The 19,822-nt window shown below is 39.6% G+C and overlaps 1 protein-coding gene across 1 annotated transcript in view; it reads left to right on the forward strand.

Moving 5' to 3' along the window:
• The window catches only part of CPA6 (carboxypeptidase A6), a 366,147-nt gene that overhangs the window by 134,146 nt on the left and 212,179 nt on the right, over nt 1-19,822 (forward strand). The window lies entirely within an intron of this gene.

Below are 19,822 nucleotides of genomic sequence, written 5' to 3' on the forward strand. Positions count from 1 at the left end.
GTTTGGGTTGCTTCCATATTTTAGCTAATGTAAATAAGGTACAATGAACAAAGAGATGCATATATCTTTTTGAATTAGTGTTTTCATAATCTTCAGGTAAATATCCAGTAATTGAATTACTGGACATATGGTAATTCTATTTTTAATTTTTTGAGGAACCTCCATACTGTTTTCCACAGTGGCTCCACCAGTTTGCATTCCCACCAACAATACCAATCTTTCTCCACATCCTTGCCAACACTTATTGTTTCTTGTGTTTTTCAATTAGCTGACAGGTGTGAAGTGATTTCTCGTTGTGGTTTTGATTTGCATTTCCCTGCTGATGAGTGATGTTCAACATCTTTTCATGTGTCTGTTGGCTATCTGTAGTTCTTCTTTGGAGAAAAATCTGTTCATTCCTTCTGTCCATTTTATTTTTTTTATTTAAATTCAATAAGCCAACTTAGAGTACATCATTAGTTTCAGATGTGGTGTTCAACAGTTTATTATTTTTGTTTTTGTTTACACCCAGTGCTTGTCACATCATGTGTCCTCCTCAATGCCCATTACCCAATTACCCCCTCTTCCTACCCATCTCCCCTCTAGCAACCCTCAGTTTGTTTTCTGTAGTTAAGAGCCTCTCACAGTTTTTCTCCCTCTCTAATGACTTCCCCTTCTGTTTTCACTCCCTTACCCTAAGGTCCTCTGCCCTGTTTCTTATGTTCAGCTCTCTCTTCACAGATGACATGATAATTTATGTGGAAAACCCAAAAGACTCCACCCCAAAATTACTAGAACTCATACAGCAATTCAGCAACATAGCAGGATATAAAATCAATGCAGAAAAGTCAGTTGCATTTCCATACACTAACAATGAGGCAGAAAAGAAATTAAGGAATCGATCTCATTTATAATTGCACCAAAGCCATAAGATACCTAGAAATAAACTTAATCAAAGAGGTAAAGGATCTGTACTCCAAAAACTACCAAATGCTTATGAAAGAAATTGAGGAAAACTCAAAGAAATGGAAAAACAGTCCATGCTCATGTATCGGAAGAATAAATATTGTTAAAATGTCCATGCTACCCAGAGCAATCTACACATTCAATGCAATCCCTTTCCAAATACCTTCAAAATTTTTCACAGAGCTGGAACAAATAATCCTAAAATTTGTATGGAGCCAGGAAAGACCTCGAACAGCCAGAGGAATTTTGATAAATAAAATCTTCTATTTTAGTTGAATTATTTCTTTTTTGTGTGTTGAGCTTTATAAGTTCTTTATATATTTTGGATACTAACCTCTTACCAGATATGTCATTTGCAAATACCTTCTCCCATTCAGTAAGTTGTCTTTTTGTTTTGTTGATTGTTTCCTTTGCTTTGCAGAAGCTTCTTATTTTGATGTGGTCCCAATACCTTATTTTTGCTTTTGTGTTCTTTGCTGCAGGAGACAGACATATCCAGAGAAACATTGCTGTAGCCAGTATCCATGATATTATTGCTTCTGATCTCTTTTAGGATTTTTATGGTTTCAAGTCTCATATTTATGTCTCTAATCCATTTTGAGTTAATTTTTTGGGTATGGTATAAGAAATTGGTCCAGTTTTATTCTTTGCATGTAGTTGTCCAGTTTTCCTAACACCATTTGAAAAGACCGTCTTTTTCCCATTGCATATTCTTCCATCCTTTGTTATAGAGTAATTGACCATATAATTGTAGGTTTATTCCTGGACTCTTTATTCTGTTCCATTGATCAACCTGTCTTTTTTATGCCAGTACTCTTGTGGTTTGATTACTATAGCTAGTAATCAAAATTGAAATCTCAGATTGTGATACTTTCAATTTTCTTCTTTTTCAAGATATCTTAGGCTATTCAGGTTCTTTTATGATTCCATACACATTTTAGGATTGTTCTATTTCTGTTAAAAATGCTATTGGTATATTGGTAGGGATTGCATTAAATCTGTAGATTGCTTTGAATAGAATGGACATTTTAACAATATCTGTTCTCCCAATTCATGAGCATGGGATATCTTTCTATTTGTGTTGTCTTCAGTTTCTTTCATCATTGTTTTATAATTTTTGGAATACAGGTATTTCACCTCTATGGTTAAGTTTATTTTTAGACATTTTATTATATTTGGAACAATTATAAATTAGATTGTTAATTTTGCTTTCCACTACTTTGTTATTTGTGTGTAGCAATGCAATGGATTTCTGTATATTGATTTTTAAATCCTGTAATCTTACTGAATTTATATATCTGTTCTAGTCATTTTCTGGTAGTCTTTAGGGTTTTCTACATATAGCATAATGTCATCTGCAAAGGGTGAAAATTTTACTTTTCCTTACGAATTTGGATGCCTTTTTATTTCTTGTCTAATTGATGTAGCTAGGATGCCCAGTACTATGTTCAATAAAAGTGGTGAGAGTCCATATTCTTGTCATCTTCCAGATCTTAGAGGAAAAGCTTTCAGTTTTCACCATTGAGTACAATATTAATTGTGTGTTTTTCATAATAGCCTTTATTATGTTGAGATATGTTCTCTCTAAAGCCACTTCATTGACAGTCTTTATCATGAATGATTTTATCATGAGAGGTTGTACTTTGTCAAATACTTTTTCTATTGACATGATATATGGTTTTTGTCCTTTTTCTTGTTAATATGATGATTAATCTCTACACTCTTTGGTTTTTTTTTTCTGAGGCTTTGTCCTGTTCCTTCCTTTGGATCATATTCTTCTGCCTCACATTTTGTTTGACTTTCTCTGTTTCTGTGAATTAGACAGAACAGCTATGTCTCTTAAACTTGAAGGAATGGCCTTGTTTTTAGATGCCCCCAGTGTTAACTGTGTGTGGTTCATGTCACTGGATGGCTAGTGGCTAGAACTGTAGCTGGCATGGGAAAAGGGTCTGGGCCACCTTGTGCTGGGCCACTTTGATGAGAAAGCCAGAACTGAAGTATGTACAGGCTTGGGGGGGTGTCCCAGTGTTCTTCACACAGGGTGTGTCCTTAGAGGACAGCTGAAGCTGAAGTGGGTTCAAGTCAGGGAATCCTGGGTAAGTCTGTGAAGGGGTACTTTCACAGTCTGGCTGGAGCCAAAGCAGGTGGAAGCCAGGGATAGTGGTGTATTTTTCTGGGGTATAGAGATCTGAGGTGGGTGTTGAGGGTTCTGTAGTGCTCTACTCAGGAAACACACTGCTGGGATGACTGGGACCATGGCAGGCATAGGCCAGGCAATCCTGGGTGCTCTGCACAGGGAGGTCCTGATGGGACAACTGGAGCTAAAGTGGGAGTAGACTGGGAGGTTCTGGAGTGCTCTATGCCATTGGTATCCTGGAGAGTCATTTGAAGCTGAAGTAATGAAGACCTAGAGTGTTCTATGGTGCTTTGTGCCTATGTTGTCTTAGTGAGATGACTGGAGCTACAGCAAGTGGTTTCTAGGTGTGTCTTGGTGTGTACCACAGTGGGGCCAACTTAGGATCTGGAACTGGTGTCTGGAACTTGGTGAGAGACAAACCTGGCCCCTGCTCATTATGAAGTTGAAAGGGGGATCCAATCCATGGCATGGCCACCCTTTGACCCAGAAGAGTTCCAGAGTTTGGTGAAGGGCTGGTTCCTTTATATAGTACTTGCACTTTTAAATGGTAGCTTTTTTTCTTTGCCCCAGGGGAGACAAATCTCAGTGCCTCAGTTCTTTCCCCTCTTGTCCCAATGCAGTTCTCAACATCAAGGGTAGGTATTCCAGTATTACAGTGTCTCAATCTTTCTGTTCCTCTCTATGTAGTCCCTCTGTCCTCTGGTGTGCAGAAGCTCTTCAGACAGTCCTCAGGTCTTCTTCAGAAGGAATTCTTAATATATAGGTATAGATTTGGTGTGTTCATGGAGAAGGAGAGTTTAGGGTCTTCCTCAGTCACCCTCATGAATTCTCCTTGTAATTTAGCTATATTTTTATTTGTTTATTTACAGCATAACAGTGTTCATTGTTTTGGCATCACACCCAGTGCTCCATGCAGTACGAGCCCTCCCTATTACCCACCACCTGGTTTCTCAACCTCCCACCCCCCACCACCCCTTCAAAACCCTCTGGTTGTTTTTCAGAGTCCATAGTCTCTCATGGTTCACCTCCCCTTCCAGTTTCCCTCAACTCCCTCTCCTCTCCATCTCCCCATGTCCTCCATATTATTTGTTATGCTCCACAAATAAGTGAGGCCATATGATACTTGACTCTCTCTGCTTGACTTATTTCACTCAGCATAATCTCTTCCAGTCCTGTCCATGTTGCTACAAAAGTTGGGTATTCATCCTTTCTGATGGAGGCATAATACTCCATTGTGTACATGGACCACATCTTCCTTATCCATTCATCCGTTGAAGGGCATCTTGGTTCTTTCCACAGTTTGGCGACCATAGCCATTGCTGCAATCAACATTGGGGTACATGTACAGATGGCCCTTCTTTTCACTACATCTGTATCTTTGGGGTAAATACCCAGCAGTGCAACTGCAGGGTCATAGGGAAGCTCTATTCTTAACTTTTTCAGGAATCTCCACACTGTTCTCCAAAGTGGCTGCACTAACTTGCATTCCCACCAACAGTGTAAGAGGGTTCCCCTTTCTCCACATCCTCTCCAACACACGTTGTTTCCTGTCTTGCTAATTTTGGCCATTCTAACTGGTGTCAAGTGGTATCTCAATGTGGTTTTAATTTGAATCTCCCTAATGGCTAGTGATGATGAACATTTTTTCATGTGTCTGATAGCCATTTGTATGTCTTCATTGGAGAAGTGTCTGTTCATATCTTCTGCCCATTTTTTGATATGATTATCTGTTTTATGTGTGTTGAGTTTGAGGAGTTCTTTATAGATCCTGGATATCAACCTTTTGTCTGTACTGTCATTTGCAAATATCTTCTCCCATTCTGTGGGTTGCCTTTCTGTTTTGTTGACTGTTTCCTTTGCTGTGCAGAAGCTTTTGATCTTGATAAAGTCCCAAAAGTTCATTTTTGCTTTTGTTTCCTTGGACTTTGGAGACATATCTTGAAAGAAGTTGCTGTGGCTGATATCGAAGAGGATACTGCCTATGTTCTCCTCTAGGATTCTGATGGATTCCTGTCTCACATTGAGGTCTTTTATCCATTTCAAGTTTATCTTTGTGTACGGTGTAAGAGAATGGTCGAGTTTCATTCTTCTACATATCGCTGTCCAGTTTTCCCAGCACCATTTATTGAAGAGACTGTCTTTTTTCCATTGAATATTTTTTCCTGTTTTGTCGAAGATTATTTGACCATAGAGTTGAGGGTCCATATCTGGGCTCTCCACTCTGTTCCACTGGTCTATGTGTCTGTTTTTATGCCAGGACCACGCTGTCTTGGTGATCACAACTTTGTAGTAAAGCTTGAAATCGGGTAACGTGATGCCGCCAGTTTTGTTTCTGTTTTTCTACATTTCCTTAGCAATTCGGGGTCTCTTCTGATTCCATACAAATTTTAGGATTATTGGCTCCAGCTCTTTGAAAAATACCGGTGGAATTTTGATCGGAATGGCATTAAAAGTATAGATTGCTCTAGGCAGTATAGACATTTTAACAATGTTTATTCTTCCAATCCAAGAGCATGGAACAGTCTTCCATCTTTTTGTGTCTTCTTCAATTTCTTTCATGAGTGTTCTGTAGTTCCTCAAGTACAGGTCCTTTACCTCTTTGGTTAGGTTTATTCCCAGGTATCTTATGGTTCTTGGTGCTATAGTAAATGGAATCAATTCTCTAATTTCCCTTTCTGTATTTTCATTGTTAGTGTATAAGAAAGCCACTGATTTCTGTACATTGACTTTGTATCCTGCCACATTACTGAATTGCTGTATGAGTTCTAGTAGTTTGGGGGTGGAGTCTTTGGGGTTTTCCATATAAACAATCATGTCATCTGCGAAGAGAGAGAGTTTGACTTCTTCCTTGCCAATTTGGATACCTTTGATTTCTCTTTGTTGTCTGATTGCCGTTGCTAGGACTTCTAATACTATGTTGAACAAGAGTGGTGAGAGTGGGCATCCTTGTCGTGTTCCTGATCTCAACGGGAAGGCTACAAGCTTTTTCCCATTGAGGATGATATTTGCTGTGGGTCTTTCATAGATGGATTTTATGAAGTTCAGGAATGTTCCCTCTATCCCTATACTTTGAAGCGTTTTCATCAGGAACGGATGCTGGATTTTGTCCAATGCTTTTTCTGCATCCATTGAGAGGACCATGTGGTTCTTCTCTCTTCTCTTATTGATTTGTTCTATCACATTGATTGATTTGCGAATGTTGAACCAACCTTGCAACCCAGGGATGAATCCCACCTGGTCATGGTGGATAATCTTTTGAATGTGCTGCTGGATCCTGTTTGCTAGGATCTTGTTGAGAATCTTTGCATCCATATTCATCAGTGATATTGGTCTGAAATTCTCCTTTTTGGTAGGGTCTTTGCCTGGTTTGGGGATCAGGGTAATGCTGGCTTCATAAAAAGAGTCTGGAAGATTTCCTTCTGATTCAATTTTTTGGAACAGCTTCAGGAGAATTGGGGTTATTTCTTCTTTGAAAGTTTGGTAGAATTCCCCAGGGAATCCGTCAGGTCCTGGGCTCTTGTTTTTTGGGAGGTTTTTGATCACTGCTTCAATCTCGTTACTAGACCTCGGTCTATTCAGGTTGTCAATTTCTTCCTGGTTCAATTTTGGGAGTTTGTAGTTTTCCAGGAATGCATCCATTTCATCTAGGTTGCTTAGCTTATTGGCATATAACTGTTGGTAATAATTTCTGATGATTGTTTCTATTTCCTTGGTGTTCGTTGTGATCTCTCCCTTTTCATTCATAATTTTATTAATTTGGGCTTTCTCTCTTTTCTTTTGGATTAGTGTGGCCAATGGTGTATCGATCTTATTGATTCTTTCAAAACACCAGCTTCTAGTTTCATTGATACGTTCTACTGTATCTCTGGTTTCTACCTCATTGATCTCTGCTCTAATCTTGATTATTTCCCTTCTTGCGTGTGGAGTTGGTTTGATTTGTTGTTGATTCTCCAGTTCTTTAAGGTGTAGAGACAGCTGGTGTATTCTGGATTTTTCAATGTTTTTGAGGGAGGCTTGGATGGCTATGTATTTCCCCCTTAGAACCGCCTTTGCTGCATCCCATAGGTTTTGGACCAAAGTGTCTTCATTCTCATTGGTTTCCATGAATTGTTTAAGTTCATCTTTGATCTCCTGGTTGATCCAAGCATTCTTAAGCAAGGTGGTCTTGAGCTTCCAGGTGTTTGAGTTCCTTCTGAACTTTTCCTTGTGATTGAGTTCCAGTTTCAAAGCATGGTGATCTGAGAATATGCAGGGAATAATGTCAGTCTTTTGGTATCGGTTGAGTCCTGCTTTGTGACCCAGTATGTGGTCTATTCTGGAGAAGGTTCCATGTGCACTTGAGAAGAATGAGTATTCTGTTGTTTTAGGGTGGAATGTTCTGTATATGTCTATGAGGTCCATCTGGTCCAATGTCTCATTCAATGCTCTTATTTCTTTATTAATTTTCTGCTTCGAAGATCTGTCTATTTCTGAGAGAGGTGTATTAAGATCTCCTACTATTATTGTATTCATATCAATATGACTCTTTATCTTGATTAATAGTTTTCTTATGTAATTGGGTGCTCCCATATTGGGGGCATAGATATTCACAATTGTTAGATCATCTTGGCGGATAGTCCCTTTAAGAATTATGGAGTGTCGACACAAAAAGATGGAAGACTGTTCCATGCTCTTGGATTGGAAGAATAAACATTGTTAAAATGTCTATACTGCCTAGAGCAATCTATACTTTTAATGCCATTCCGATCAAAATTCCACCGATATTTTTCAAAGAGCTGGAGCAAATAATCCTAAAATTTGTATGGAGCCAGAAGAGACCCCGAATTGCTAAGGAAATGTTGAAAAACAAAAACAAAACTGGCGGCATCACGTTACCCGATTTCAAGCTTTACTACAAAGCTGTGATCACCAAGACAGAGTGGTACTGGCATAAAAACAGACACATAAACCAGTGGAACAGAGTGGAGAGCCCAGATATGGACCCTCAACTCTATGGTCAAATAATCTTCGACAAAACAGGAAAAAATATTCAATGGAAAAAAGACAGTCTCTTCAATAAATGGTGCTGGGAAAACTGGACAGCGATATGTAGAAGAATGAAACTCGACCATTCTCTTACACCGTACACAAAGATAAACTCGAAATGGATAAAAGACCTCAATGTGAGACAGGAATCTATCAGAATCCTAGAGGAGAACATAGGCAGTAACCTATTCGATATCAGCCACAGCAACTTCTTTCAAGATATGTCTCCAAAGGCCAAGGAAACAAAAGCGAAAATGAACATTTGGGACTTCATCAAGATCAAAAGCTTCTGCACAGCAAAGGAAACAGTCAACAACACAAAGAGGCAACCCATGGAATGGGAGAAGATATTTGCAAATGACAGTACAGACAAAAGGTTGATATCCAGGATCTATAAAGAACTTCTCAAACTCAACACACACAAAACAGATAATCATAAGAGGGTTTTTTGCCTTTTTCTGAGCTCTGTGAGGAAACAAAGAGAAGGGAACAATGCAGTTTGTCCTTCCCCAGAGTGTAAGTCTCAGCAGGACAGTCCCAGCTCTGAAAGGACCAAGAAGACTGTGAGCTCCAGCCACAGATAACCAGAATCAGATGGCAGGGACGGGGAAAGGCCAGTCCTCGCTCCCACGGAGAGGCGGCAACGTGGCGTCGTGGGATGAGTACGAGTTTCTGAATCAGTCGGACCTGAGTTCAAAACTCGACTATGTACTCTCCGTGTGTCTGGGGAGGTTATTTAAGGTCTCTGAGCCTAATCTATAAAGTACAGATAATGCCTAAAAAAAAAAAAAAAAAAAAAAAAAAATGGGCAGAAGATATGAACAGACACTTCTCCAATGAAGACATACAAATGGCTATCAGACACATGAAAAAATGTTCATTATCACTAGCCATCAGGGAGATTCAAATTAAAACCACATTGAGATACCACCTGACACCAGTTAGAATGGCCAAAATTAGCAAGACAGGAAACAACGTGTGTTGGAGAGGATGTGGAGAAAGGGGAACCCTCTTACACTGTTGGTGGGAATGCAAGTTAGTGCAGCCACTTTGGAGAACAGTGTGGAGATTCCTGAAGAAATTAAAAATAGAGCTTCCCTATGACCCTGCAATTGCACTGCTGGGTATTTACCCCAAAGATACAGATGTAGTGAAAAGAAGGGCTATTTGTACCCCAATGTTTATTGCAGCAATGGCTATGGTCGCCAAACTGTGGAAAGAACCAAGATGCCCTTCAATGGATGAATGGATAAGGAAGATGTGGTCCATATACACAATGGAGTATTATGCCTCCATCAGAAAGGACGAATACCCAACTTTTGTAGCAACATGGACGGGACTGGAAGAAATTATGCTGAGCGAAATAAGTCAAGCAGAGAGAGTCAAGTATCATATGGTCTCACTTATTTGTGGAGCATAACAAATAACATGGAGGACATGGGGAGATGGAGAGGAGAGGGAGTTGAGGGAAACTGGAAGGGGAGATGAACCATGAGAGACTATGGACTCTGAAAAACAACCAGAGGGTTATGAAGGGGCGGCAGGGGGGTGGGGGGGGTGGGAAGTTGAGGAACCAGGTGGTGGGTAATAGGGAGGGCACATACTGCATGGGGCACTGGGTGTGATGCCAAAACAATGAACACTCTTATGCTGTAAATAAACAAATAAAAATAAATATTTAAAAAAAAAGAATTATGGAGTGTCCTTCTGTATCTCTGACTACAGTCTTTAGTTTAAAATCTAATTTATCTGATATGAGAATCGCTACCCCCGGCCTTCTTTTGAGGCCCATTGGCATGAAAGATGCTTCTCCATCCCTTCACTTTCAGTCTGGGTGTATCCTTAGGTTCAAAATGGGTCTCTTGTAGACAACATATGGATGGGTCCTGTCGTTTTATCCAATCTGCAACCCTGTGTCGTTTTATGGGCGCATTTAGGCCATTCACATTGAGAGTGATTATTGAGAGATAGGTTTTTATTGACATCGTGTTGCCTTTGAAGTCTTTCTTTCTGTAGATTCTTTCTATATTTCTGTTCAATGATATTCTTGGGATTTTTTTCTCTTTTATAGGACCCCCCCCCCCTTAATATTTCCTTCAGTGTCAGCTTGGTGGTTGCATAGTCTTTTAAGCCTTGCCGGTCTTGGAAACTCTTTATCTCTCCATCCATTTTAAATGTCAGTCTTGCTGGATAGAGTATTCTTGGTTGCATGTTCTTCTCATTTAGTACTCTGAATATATTTTGCCAGCCCTTCCTGGCTTGCCAGGTCTCTGTGGAAAGGTCTGACGTTATTCTAATGGGCTTTCCTCTGTATGTAAGGAGCTTCTTTGTCCTAGCTGCTTTTAAGAGGGTCTGTCGTGAAACATAATTCCTCATTCTAACTATAAGGTGTCGTGAGGACTTTCGAGAATCTAAAATCTTGGGAGGAAATCTCTCTGCCTCTGGTACATGAACGTTGTTTCCATTCGTGAGATTGGGAAAATTTTCATAGACAACTTCTTCCACTATATCTTCTAGACTTCTTTCTTTTTCCTCCCCTTCAGGGATTCCAATAATTCTGACGTTGGAACGTTTCATGGCATCATTTATTTCCCTGATTCTGTTTTCGTGGCTTCTGAGCTGTTTGTTCCAGGCTTCCTCCTGATCCTTTCTCTCTATCTGTTTGTCCTCCAGATCACTAATTCTGTCTTCTGTCTCAGTTACCCTAGCTTTTAGAGAATTTAGATTAGATTGGAACTCATTGAGAGCACTTTGAACATCATCCCTGGTAGCTTGCAGTTCTGCGCTAACATTATGAACATCATCCCTGGTTGTTTCAGTTCTGCCCTAATCAATTCTGTTTGGTCATCCATGGCTTTCTCCAACCTAGCTATTGCCTGGATAATTGTTAGTCTGAATTCCTTTTCTGCCATATTGTCTATGTCGATAGCCATTAACTCTGTTGCAGAAGGCCCATCCTCTGTATTTTCCTTCTGTTGGGTATTCCTCCTCCTAGTCATTTTGGTAAGAGATGACTGAACAGATGCAGCTGGACTTATAGATTGTGGTGCAGTCAAGGTGCACCCTGGAAAGCTTCTGTGCAATCAGGATTCCCCACCCAAATGAGAGAAAAAAGAAAAGAAAAAGAAATAGAGAAGGAGAAAGAAAAAAATGGAAAAGAAAAAAGGAGAGGAAAGAAAAAAGAGAGAGAGAGAGATAGGAAAAAAAGGGAAGATAAAAGAGAAGGCTCAGCTCAAATGGGCCACAAGGTAAGATTTGTGAAGTTTACAAACAAAAGCAGACAAACAAAAAGACTGATAAAAGTATATGACAAGAGAAAATATATATATATATATACAAAAAAAAGGGGGGGGAGAACCTCATCAGAAAGAACCCCAAGTATAAGATTTATATATTATCAGGACAAACACAAATTCACAGAAACACTGACAGAAGGAAAAATTGGGAGAATGGTTATAGATTCTCAGTGTGGGTGAGGAAGGTTATTTTGATTCTTCCCAAATGTATCTTGATGTTTTTGTTAAGGGACTCAACTTTCCTAAGTTACAGGGGGATTAGAAACTGGTTTGCCTATAGGGGTATCATTGATTGGGGAAAGGGGATTACCTTGAAGTTAAACTCTATATGTATAGTAGAAAATAAAAATTTAAAAAGAATAAACTAAGTTAAAATTTTAAAAGAATTTAAAAAATAGAAAAGCAAAAGAAAAACACGGGTGTATGTATCAAAAAGTTCAGGTTAGAAGGTTATTAAAGAATTTGATGTACTGGACATCTCAGTGTGGTGGTAAATAGGTTAAAAAATTATCTGTATGTATAAAGAAAAAAGAACCAGAATATTGGTAAAGAGTTAAAAATAAAAGTTGTATTTATGAAGTAGTGGTGGTTGCTCTCTTGAGTCTTTTTTTTTCTTCATTCCTGGTTGGTTTTCTGGGGGAGGGGCCTGCCACGTGGGTTTTCAGACAATGATGTTCCCTGAGCTAGGTCCTCCCACTCCCCTCAAGGGGGTGGGCTCTGAGGAAACTGTTTTTTTTCAGGCTTTTGTTCTGTGGGGGTTTTTATGTTCTTTCATCTGCTTTCTCTCGCCTTGACAGCTTTTGATGGTTTTTGGAGGTTTAGAGGAGAGCAAACTGCACCCCGACCTTCCTCTCAGAGAGAAGCCTCAGAATGTTTTGCAAGAGCTGCTGGCAGAGTCGGTTCTGAGTCACTGTCCCTGGGGATGCAGGAGCTCCTCGTTGTACCCAAAACCAGGGCAGCGGTGGCTGTCTGGGCAGCTCCAGACCGCTAGAGAGGTTCTGAGCAGAGATCACACACTGAGATTTTCCCGCTGTCCTGGGCTGGGAATGTCTGGTTTTTCCCAATGCCAGAGCTCCAGGCTAGCACCTATGAGCACCTATCCCAAGGGAGGGTGTGGGACATGCGTGTTTCCGGATTGCCGTCTGGCCAGGCTCCCAGCCCCTCAGGGGAGCCAGACCCCACTCATTCTCGGGCGCGCTGGAGTTCAGGCACACTGGCGGCTCAGGGACGGAGACCTGATTTCTCCGCCACACTCTCTCTGGCTCAGTGCCAGGGGAGGCTGTCCTGGGTCCAGGGACTTAGGTCCCTGACCCTAACCGCCCAGGTTCCCACTATTTCCCCACACTATCCTTTGCTCTTTGTTTTTTGAGTGCTTTCAACCAGACTCCAAGTTAATGCTGGTCCCCAGACGCAGGGCACTCTCGTATTAGGGTATTACTTTCCAATCGGTCACCTCTGGTGGCTCCCTCCCCCTTTTGTTTATCTTCCCATATCAGTCCGATGCTCCCAGTCTGCTTTACCTGCCACTGGCGTCTTCTGCACCTGTAGAGATCCAGACGTGTATAATTCTGATCTCAGGCTGATTTCATGGGTGGTCGGAGTACTTTGGTAGGTAATCAGCTCACTTTAGGGTACAGGTTGAAACGGTGCCTCCTCCTACTTCCCCGCCATCTTTGAAACTCCAGTTACAGGATTTTATTCAGAAATATAGCATGGTTCTCTGCAGTTAATGGCTGATGGTTGTCTGCAGCAAGCCCTTCCTTGACAAAGGACTAGACAACTCATCTCTATGTCTACCTCATTCAAGTAACATGTGGTTAGAACTAGGATTGGAACCAAATATGCTGAGTCCAAGTTCAGTGTTTACTTGATTCACGTTGAGGTCTTTTATCCATTTTGAGTTTATCTTTGTATACGGTGTAAGAGAATGGTCGAGTTTCATTCTTCTACATATCGCTGTCCAGTTTTCCCAGCACCATTTATTGAAGAGACTGTCTTTTTTCCATTGTATATTTTTTCCTGTTTTGTCGAAGATTATTTGACCTTAGAGTTGAGGGTCCATCTCTGGGCTCTCCGTTCTGTTCCACTGGTCTATGTGTCTGTTTTTACGCCAGTACCATGCTGTCTTGGTGATCACAGCTTTGTAGTAAAGCTTGAAATTGGGTAACGTGATGCCGCCAGTTTTGTTTTTGTTTTTCAACATTTCCTTAGCAATTCAGGGTCTCTTCTGAGTCCATATAAATCTTAGGATTATTGGCTCCAGCTCTTTGAAAAATACTCGTGGAATTTTGATCGGAATGGCATTAAAAGTATAGATTGCTCTAGGCAGTATAGACCAACTCCACACACAAGAAGGGAAATAATCAAGATTAGAGCAGAGATCAATGAGGTAGAAACCAGAGATACAGTAGAACGTATCAATGAAACTAGAAGCTGGTGTTTTGAAAGAATAAATAAGATCGATACACCATTGGCCACACTAATCCAAAAGAAAAGAGAGAAAGCCCAAATTAATAAAATTATGAATGAAAAGGGAGAGATCACAACGAACACCAAGGAAATAGAAACAATCATCAGAAATTATTACCAACAGTTATATGCCAATAAGCTAAGCAACCTAGATGAAATGGATGCATTCCTGGAAAACTACAAACTCCCAAAATTGAACCAGGAAGAAATTGACAACCTGAATAGACCGAGGTCTAGTAACGAGATTGAAGCAGTGATCAAAAACCTCCCAAAAAACAAGAGCCCAGGACCTGATGGATTCCCTGGGGAATTCTACCAAACTTTCAAAGAAGAAATAACCCCAATTCTCCTGAAGCTGTTCCAAAAAATTGAAGCAGAAGGAAATCTTCCAGACTCTTTTTATGAAGCCAGCATTACCCTGATCCCCAAACCAGGCAAAGACCCTACCAAAAAGGAGAATTTCAGACCAATATCACTGATGAATATGGATGCAAAGATTCTCAACAAGATCCTAGCAAACAGGATCCAGCAGCACATTCAAAAGATTATCCACCATGACCAGGTGGGATTCATCCCTGGGTTGCAAGGTTGGTTCAACATTCGCAAATCAATCAATGTGATAGAACAAATCAATAAGAGAAGAGAGAAGAACCACATGGTCCTCTCAATGGATGCAGAAAAAGCATTTGACAAAATCCAGCATCTGTTCCTGATGAAAACGCTTCAAAGTATAGGGATAGAGGGAACATTCCTGAACTTCATAAAATCCATCTATGAAAGACCCACAGCAAATATCATCCTCAATGGGAAAAAGCTTGCAGCCTTCCCGTTGAGATCAGGAACACGACAAGGATGCCCACTCTCACCACTCTTTTTTTTTTTTTTTTAGATTTTATTTATTTATTTGACAGAGAGAGATCACAAGTAGGCAGAGAGGCAGGCAGAGAGAGAGGAGGAAGCAGGCTCCCCACGGAGCAGAGAGCCTGATGCGGGGCTCGATCCCAGGACCCTGAGATCATGACCTGAGCCGAAGGCAGAGGCTTAATCCACTGAGCCACCCAGGCGCCCCCACTCTCACCACTCTTGTTCAACATAGTATTAGAAGTCCTAGCAACGGCAATCAGACAACAAAGAGAAATCAAAGGTATCCAAATTGGCAAGGAAGAAGTCAAACTCTCTCTCATCGCAGATGACATGATTCTTTATATGGAAAACCCCAAAGACTCCACCCCCAAACTACTAGAACTCATACAGCAATTCAGTAACGTGGCAGGATACAAAGTCAATGTACAGAAATCAGTGGCTTTCTTATACACTAACAATGAAAATACACAAAGGCAAATTAGAGAATCGATTCCATTTATTGTAGCACTAAGAACCATAAGATACCTGGAATAAACCTAACCAAAGAGGTAAAGTACCTGTACTCGAGGAACTACAGAACACTCATGAAAGAAATTGAAGAAGACAATGGAAGACCATTCCATGCTCTTGGGTGGGAAGAATAATTCATCTATTTTTCATCTGATGTTTAAAGCTCCATTTTTGTGGAGACCTACAACTTATCATTTCTACTCTTGGTGGAATGTCGCATTTTTCCTAGTTCTGTGTTATGGAATAAATCTGTGTTGAACACTCCTGTGTGATTCTCCTGGTGCACATGTGCATGAGTGTTTTCCATTTACTAGTAAACACCAAACTGTTTTCTTTCAAGGTGCTACACCAATTTATATTCAACTGAGCAAAGAGGGAAGTTTCAACAGCAATTTTCCTGCTACTGTCAAAATTGAAGAACTAGTAGTTGTGAAACGGTGTCTTAGTTTGGTTTTAATTTCTACTTCCCTGTTTACAAATGATACTGATCATCTCTTCATATTTTTATCATTTATTTCTTTTGAAATACATGTTCATATCTTTTGCCCATTTTCATAAATATGCACTCTGTTTTCATGTTGATACTAATCTTCTGATTGATGCTTACATATCTTCTTTCTATGTGTGACTTGACTTGTGACTTTTTCTACAGTATATTTTGATGAAAAGTTCCTAAATTAAATAGAACTGAATTAATCAAATTTATTATTTCTGCATCTTGTTTGACAAATCCCTTCTTACCCTGAGGCCATGAAGTTATTTTGTCAACAAAGTCTTCTAAGGTTTCATGTTTCAGTTCTTTTTTTTTTTTTTTTTCAGAAAACATTCTTTTTTTGTTTGTTTGTTTATTTTCAGCGTAACAGTGTTCATTGTTTTTGCACCACACCCAGTGCTCCATGCAGTACAGGCCCTCCATATTACCTACCACCTGGTTCCTCAACCTCCCACCCTGCCCCCCGCCCCTTCAAAACCCTCTGGTTGTTTTTTAGAGTCCATAGTCTCTCATGGTTCATCTCCCCTTCCAGTTTCCCTCAACTCCCTCTCCTCTCCATCTCCCCATGTCCTCCGTGTTCTTTGTTATGCTCCACAAATAAGTGAGACCATATGATACTTGACTCTCTCTGCTTGACTTATCTCACTCAGCATAATCTCTTCCAGTCCCATCCATGTTGCTACAAAAGTTGGTTATTCATCCTTTCTGAAGGAGGCATAATACTCCATTGTGTATATGGACCACATCTTCCTTATCCATACATCCGTTGAAGGGCATCTTGGTTCTTTCCACAGTTTGGTGACCGTGGCCATTGCTGCAATAAACATTGGGGTACAGATGGCTCTTCTTTTCACTACATCTGTATCTTTGGACCTGTACTCGAGGAACTAAAGAACACTCATGAAAGAAATTGAAGAAGACAGAAAAAGATGGAAGACTCTTCCATGCTCTTGGATTGGAAGAATAAACATTGTTAAAATGTCTATACTGCCTAGAGCAATCTATACTTTTAATGCCATTCCGATCAAAATTCCACCGGTATTTTTCAAAGAGCTGGAGCCAATAATCCTAAAATTTGTATGGAATCAGAAGAGACCCCGAATTGCTAAGGAAATGTTGAAAAACAAAAACAAAACTGGCGGCATCACGTTACCCGATTTCAAGCTTTACTACAAAGCTGTGATCACCAAGACAGCATGGTACTGGCATAAAAACAGACACATAAACCAGTGGAACAGAGTGGAGAGCCCAGAGATGGACCCTCAACTCTAAGGTCAAATAATCTTCGACAAAACAGGAAAAAATATACAATGGAAAAAAGACAGTGTCTTCAATAAATGGTGCTGGGAAAACCGGACAGCGATATGTAGAAGAATGAAACTCAACCATTCTCTTACACCGTACACAAAGATAAACTCGAAATGGATAAAAGACCTCAATATGAGACAGGAATCCATCAGAATCCTAGAGGAGAACATAGGCAGTAACCTCTTCGATATCAGCCACAGCAACTCCTTTCAAGATATGTCTCCAAAGGCCAAGGAAACAAAAGCAAAAATGAACTTTTGGGACTTCATCCAGATCAAAAGCTTCTGCACAGCAAAGGAAACAGTCAACAAAACAAAGAGGCAACCCACGGAATGGGAGAAGATATTTGCAAATGACAGTACAGACAAAAGGTTGATATCCAGGATCTATAAAGAACTCCTCAAACTCAACACACATAAAACAGATAATCATATCAAAAAATGGGCAGAAGATATGAACAGACACTTCTCCAACGAAGACATACAAATGGCTATTAGACACATGAAAAAATGTTCATCATCACTAGCCATCAGGGAGATTCAAATTAAAACCACATTGAGATACCACCTGACACCAGTTAGAATGGCCAAAATTAGCAAGACAGGAAACAACGTGTGTTGGAGAGGATGTGGAGAAAGGGGAACCCTCTTACACTGTTGGTGGGAATGCAAGTTAGTGCAGCCACTTTGGAGAACAGTGTGGAGATTCCTGAAGAAATTAAGAACAGAGCTTCCCTATGACCCTGCAGTTGCACTGCTGGGTATTTACCCCAAAGATACAGATGTAGTGAAAAGAAGAGTCATGTTTCAGTTCTTAATCCAACTCAAATTGTATAAGGGCCCAAGTTAATTTTCTTCCCATGTGAATAACCAGTTGTCCCAGTTATATTTATTAAATAATGCATCTTTTCCCTACTGACCTGCAACACTACATCTGTCAATGATCAAGTTTCTCTTTAAGAATCTACTGCTGACCTAATTGTCTGTCCTCATGCCAATTCCACAATCTTAATTACTATAGCTTTATAATAACTCTTGATATTTGTTATGACAAGTCACTCTACTTCTTCTTTAGGAGTACTTGCCTCTTCCTCACCATTTGCTATATCAGTATTGTTCAGATTCGAATTATCCAATTTTAACACGAAAGTCAAAATTTTGATTGAAATTAAATATGTTGTGTTTCTGTTTGTCACCTTTAATTTCTTTTCATAACATTTTTATCATTTCCTCTTTAAATAATTTGTGTATCTTTTGTTATATATGTGTTGCTAAGTACCTTATAATTTTGTGGATGATATATTTTTGCATAATATTTTATGTTTTGATAATTTATAGAAATTCATATGACTTTTTGAATTTTAATTACATAGCAGTTGACCATGCTAAATTCTCTCACTAGTTGTATAACTATAGATTTTCCAAAGTTTTCTATGTGGTTAATCATATCAACTATGAAAAATGGCATTTTTCTTTTTAATTCCCCTACCCTTTGTGTCTTGTTCATATTGCACTAATTCTGTTGAATAAAAATGATGACCATAGCCATCCTCATTCTTGATTTCAAAGAAAAAAGTTTTGAGTACTTTATTGCTGAGTGATGTGTGTAGATCAGAAACAGAATAGGTTGTCTCACACTATGTTACATGACTCTTAGCTGCTTTATATTTTGTAACTGTTTCTTTATGTTTTCAATAATTTCTTGGATGTACTTTCTGTATTCCCTCCTTTTACCACCTTATATCATATTCTTTATCTCAGAGGTTATACTATATCCAGCTCTCCACCTGTTTTAGTCAATAGTATTGTACTAAAACATAGTCATATCTACTTGTTTCATATCATCTAGGTTGCTTGAACCATACAATGTCAGAATTGAATAACTGCAACAGAGACTGCATGGCCTACAAGCCTAAAATATTTACCATCGGGACCTTGGCAGGAAAACTTTTCCAAACATTACTCTCCCTGATCATATCAACATCAGCAAGCTGTACAGGTCTAATTCTGCTCTTAGTTGTTTCTTCTGACTTTTGCTCATGGTGGCTTATTTCCTGGTATGTTTAAGAAGTATTGATAGTGAGTTCATATTTTGGAACTTCATCTGTGGGAATTCTTTGAAAGATTTGCATTTTCTGCTAGGAACCTAGAGGCAGGTCATGTCATAGACCAAGGTTCCCCAGGGAATGAACTCTGCATGGAAAATTTTTGTGGAAGCACTTCACTGAGGAGTACTCTCACAAATGAAAAGCTATAAGGGAATGAAGGAAGCAAGAATTAGAAGGAAACTTGAACTGCTATGCAGTTAAAACATTTCACATAGAACAGTAAAGCAGGGCTGGCCCTTCAACAACATTTCAAATTAAGACAAGGGGCACAAGACTTTGTGCCTCAGCATAATTTAGTGTGTACATTTGGGCTACCCCTGGGAAGGAATCTTAATCTTAGGTGGAGCTCCCTTAGCTGTACCATTTCCTTAAGTTGGACTCAGCTGCAAGCCAAGTAGACAATGCTTTACAGGTAGGAGAACTAAATGTATAGATTTTTGGATCACAGAGGTTGTTTGAATTTCATTGCTAATGCTATTCCAGTAGTTAGCTTTCACTTTTATTTTTTATCATTGAAGTTGACACACAATATTATATTTGCTTTATGTGTACAACAGTGATTTAACAATTCTTTTCATTATTCAGTTCCCACTGTGATAATTGTAGTCAACATCTATTACCATATATTCTTACAGTACTATTCTAATACTACATCCTCTGTGCTGCAT

Source organism: Meles meles, chromosome 1 (assembly GCF_922984935.1).
Source record: "Meles meles chromosome 1, mMelMel3.1 paternal haplotype, whole genome shotgun sequence".
Classification (NCBI taxonomy): domain Eukaryota; kingdom Metazoa; phylum Chordata; class Mammalia; order Carnivora; family Mustelidae; genus Meles; species Meles meles.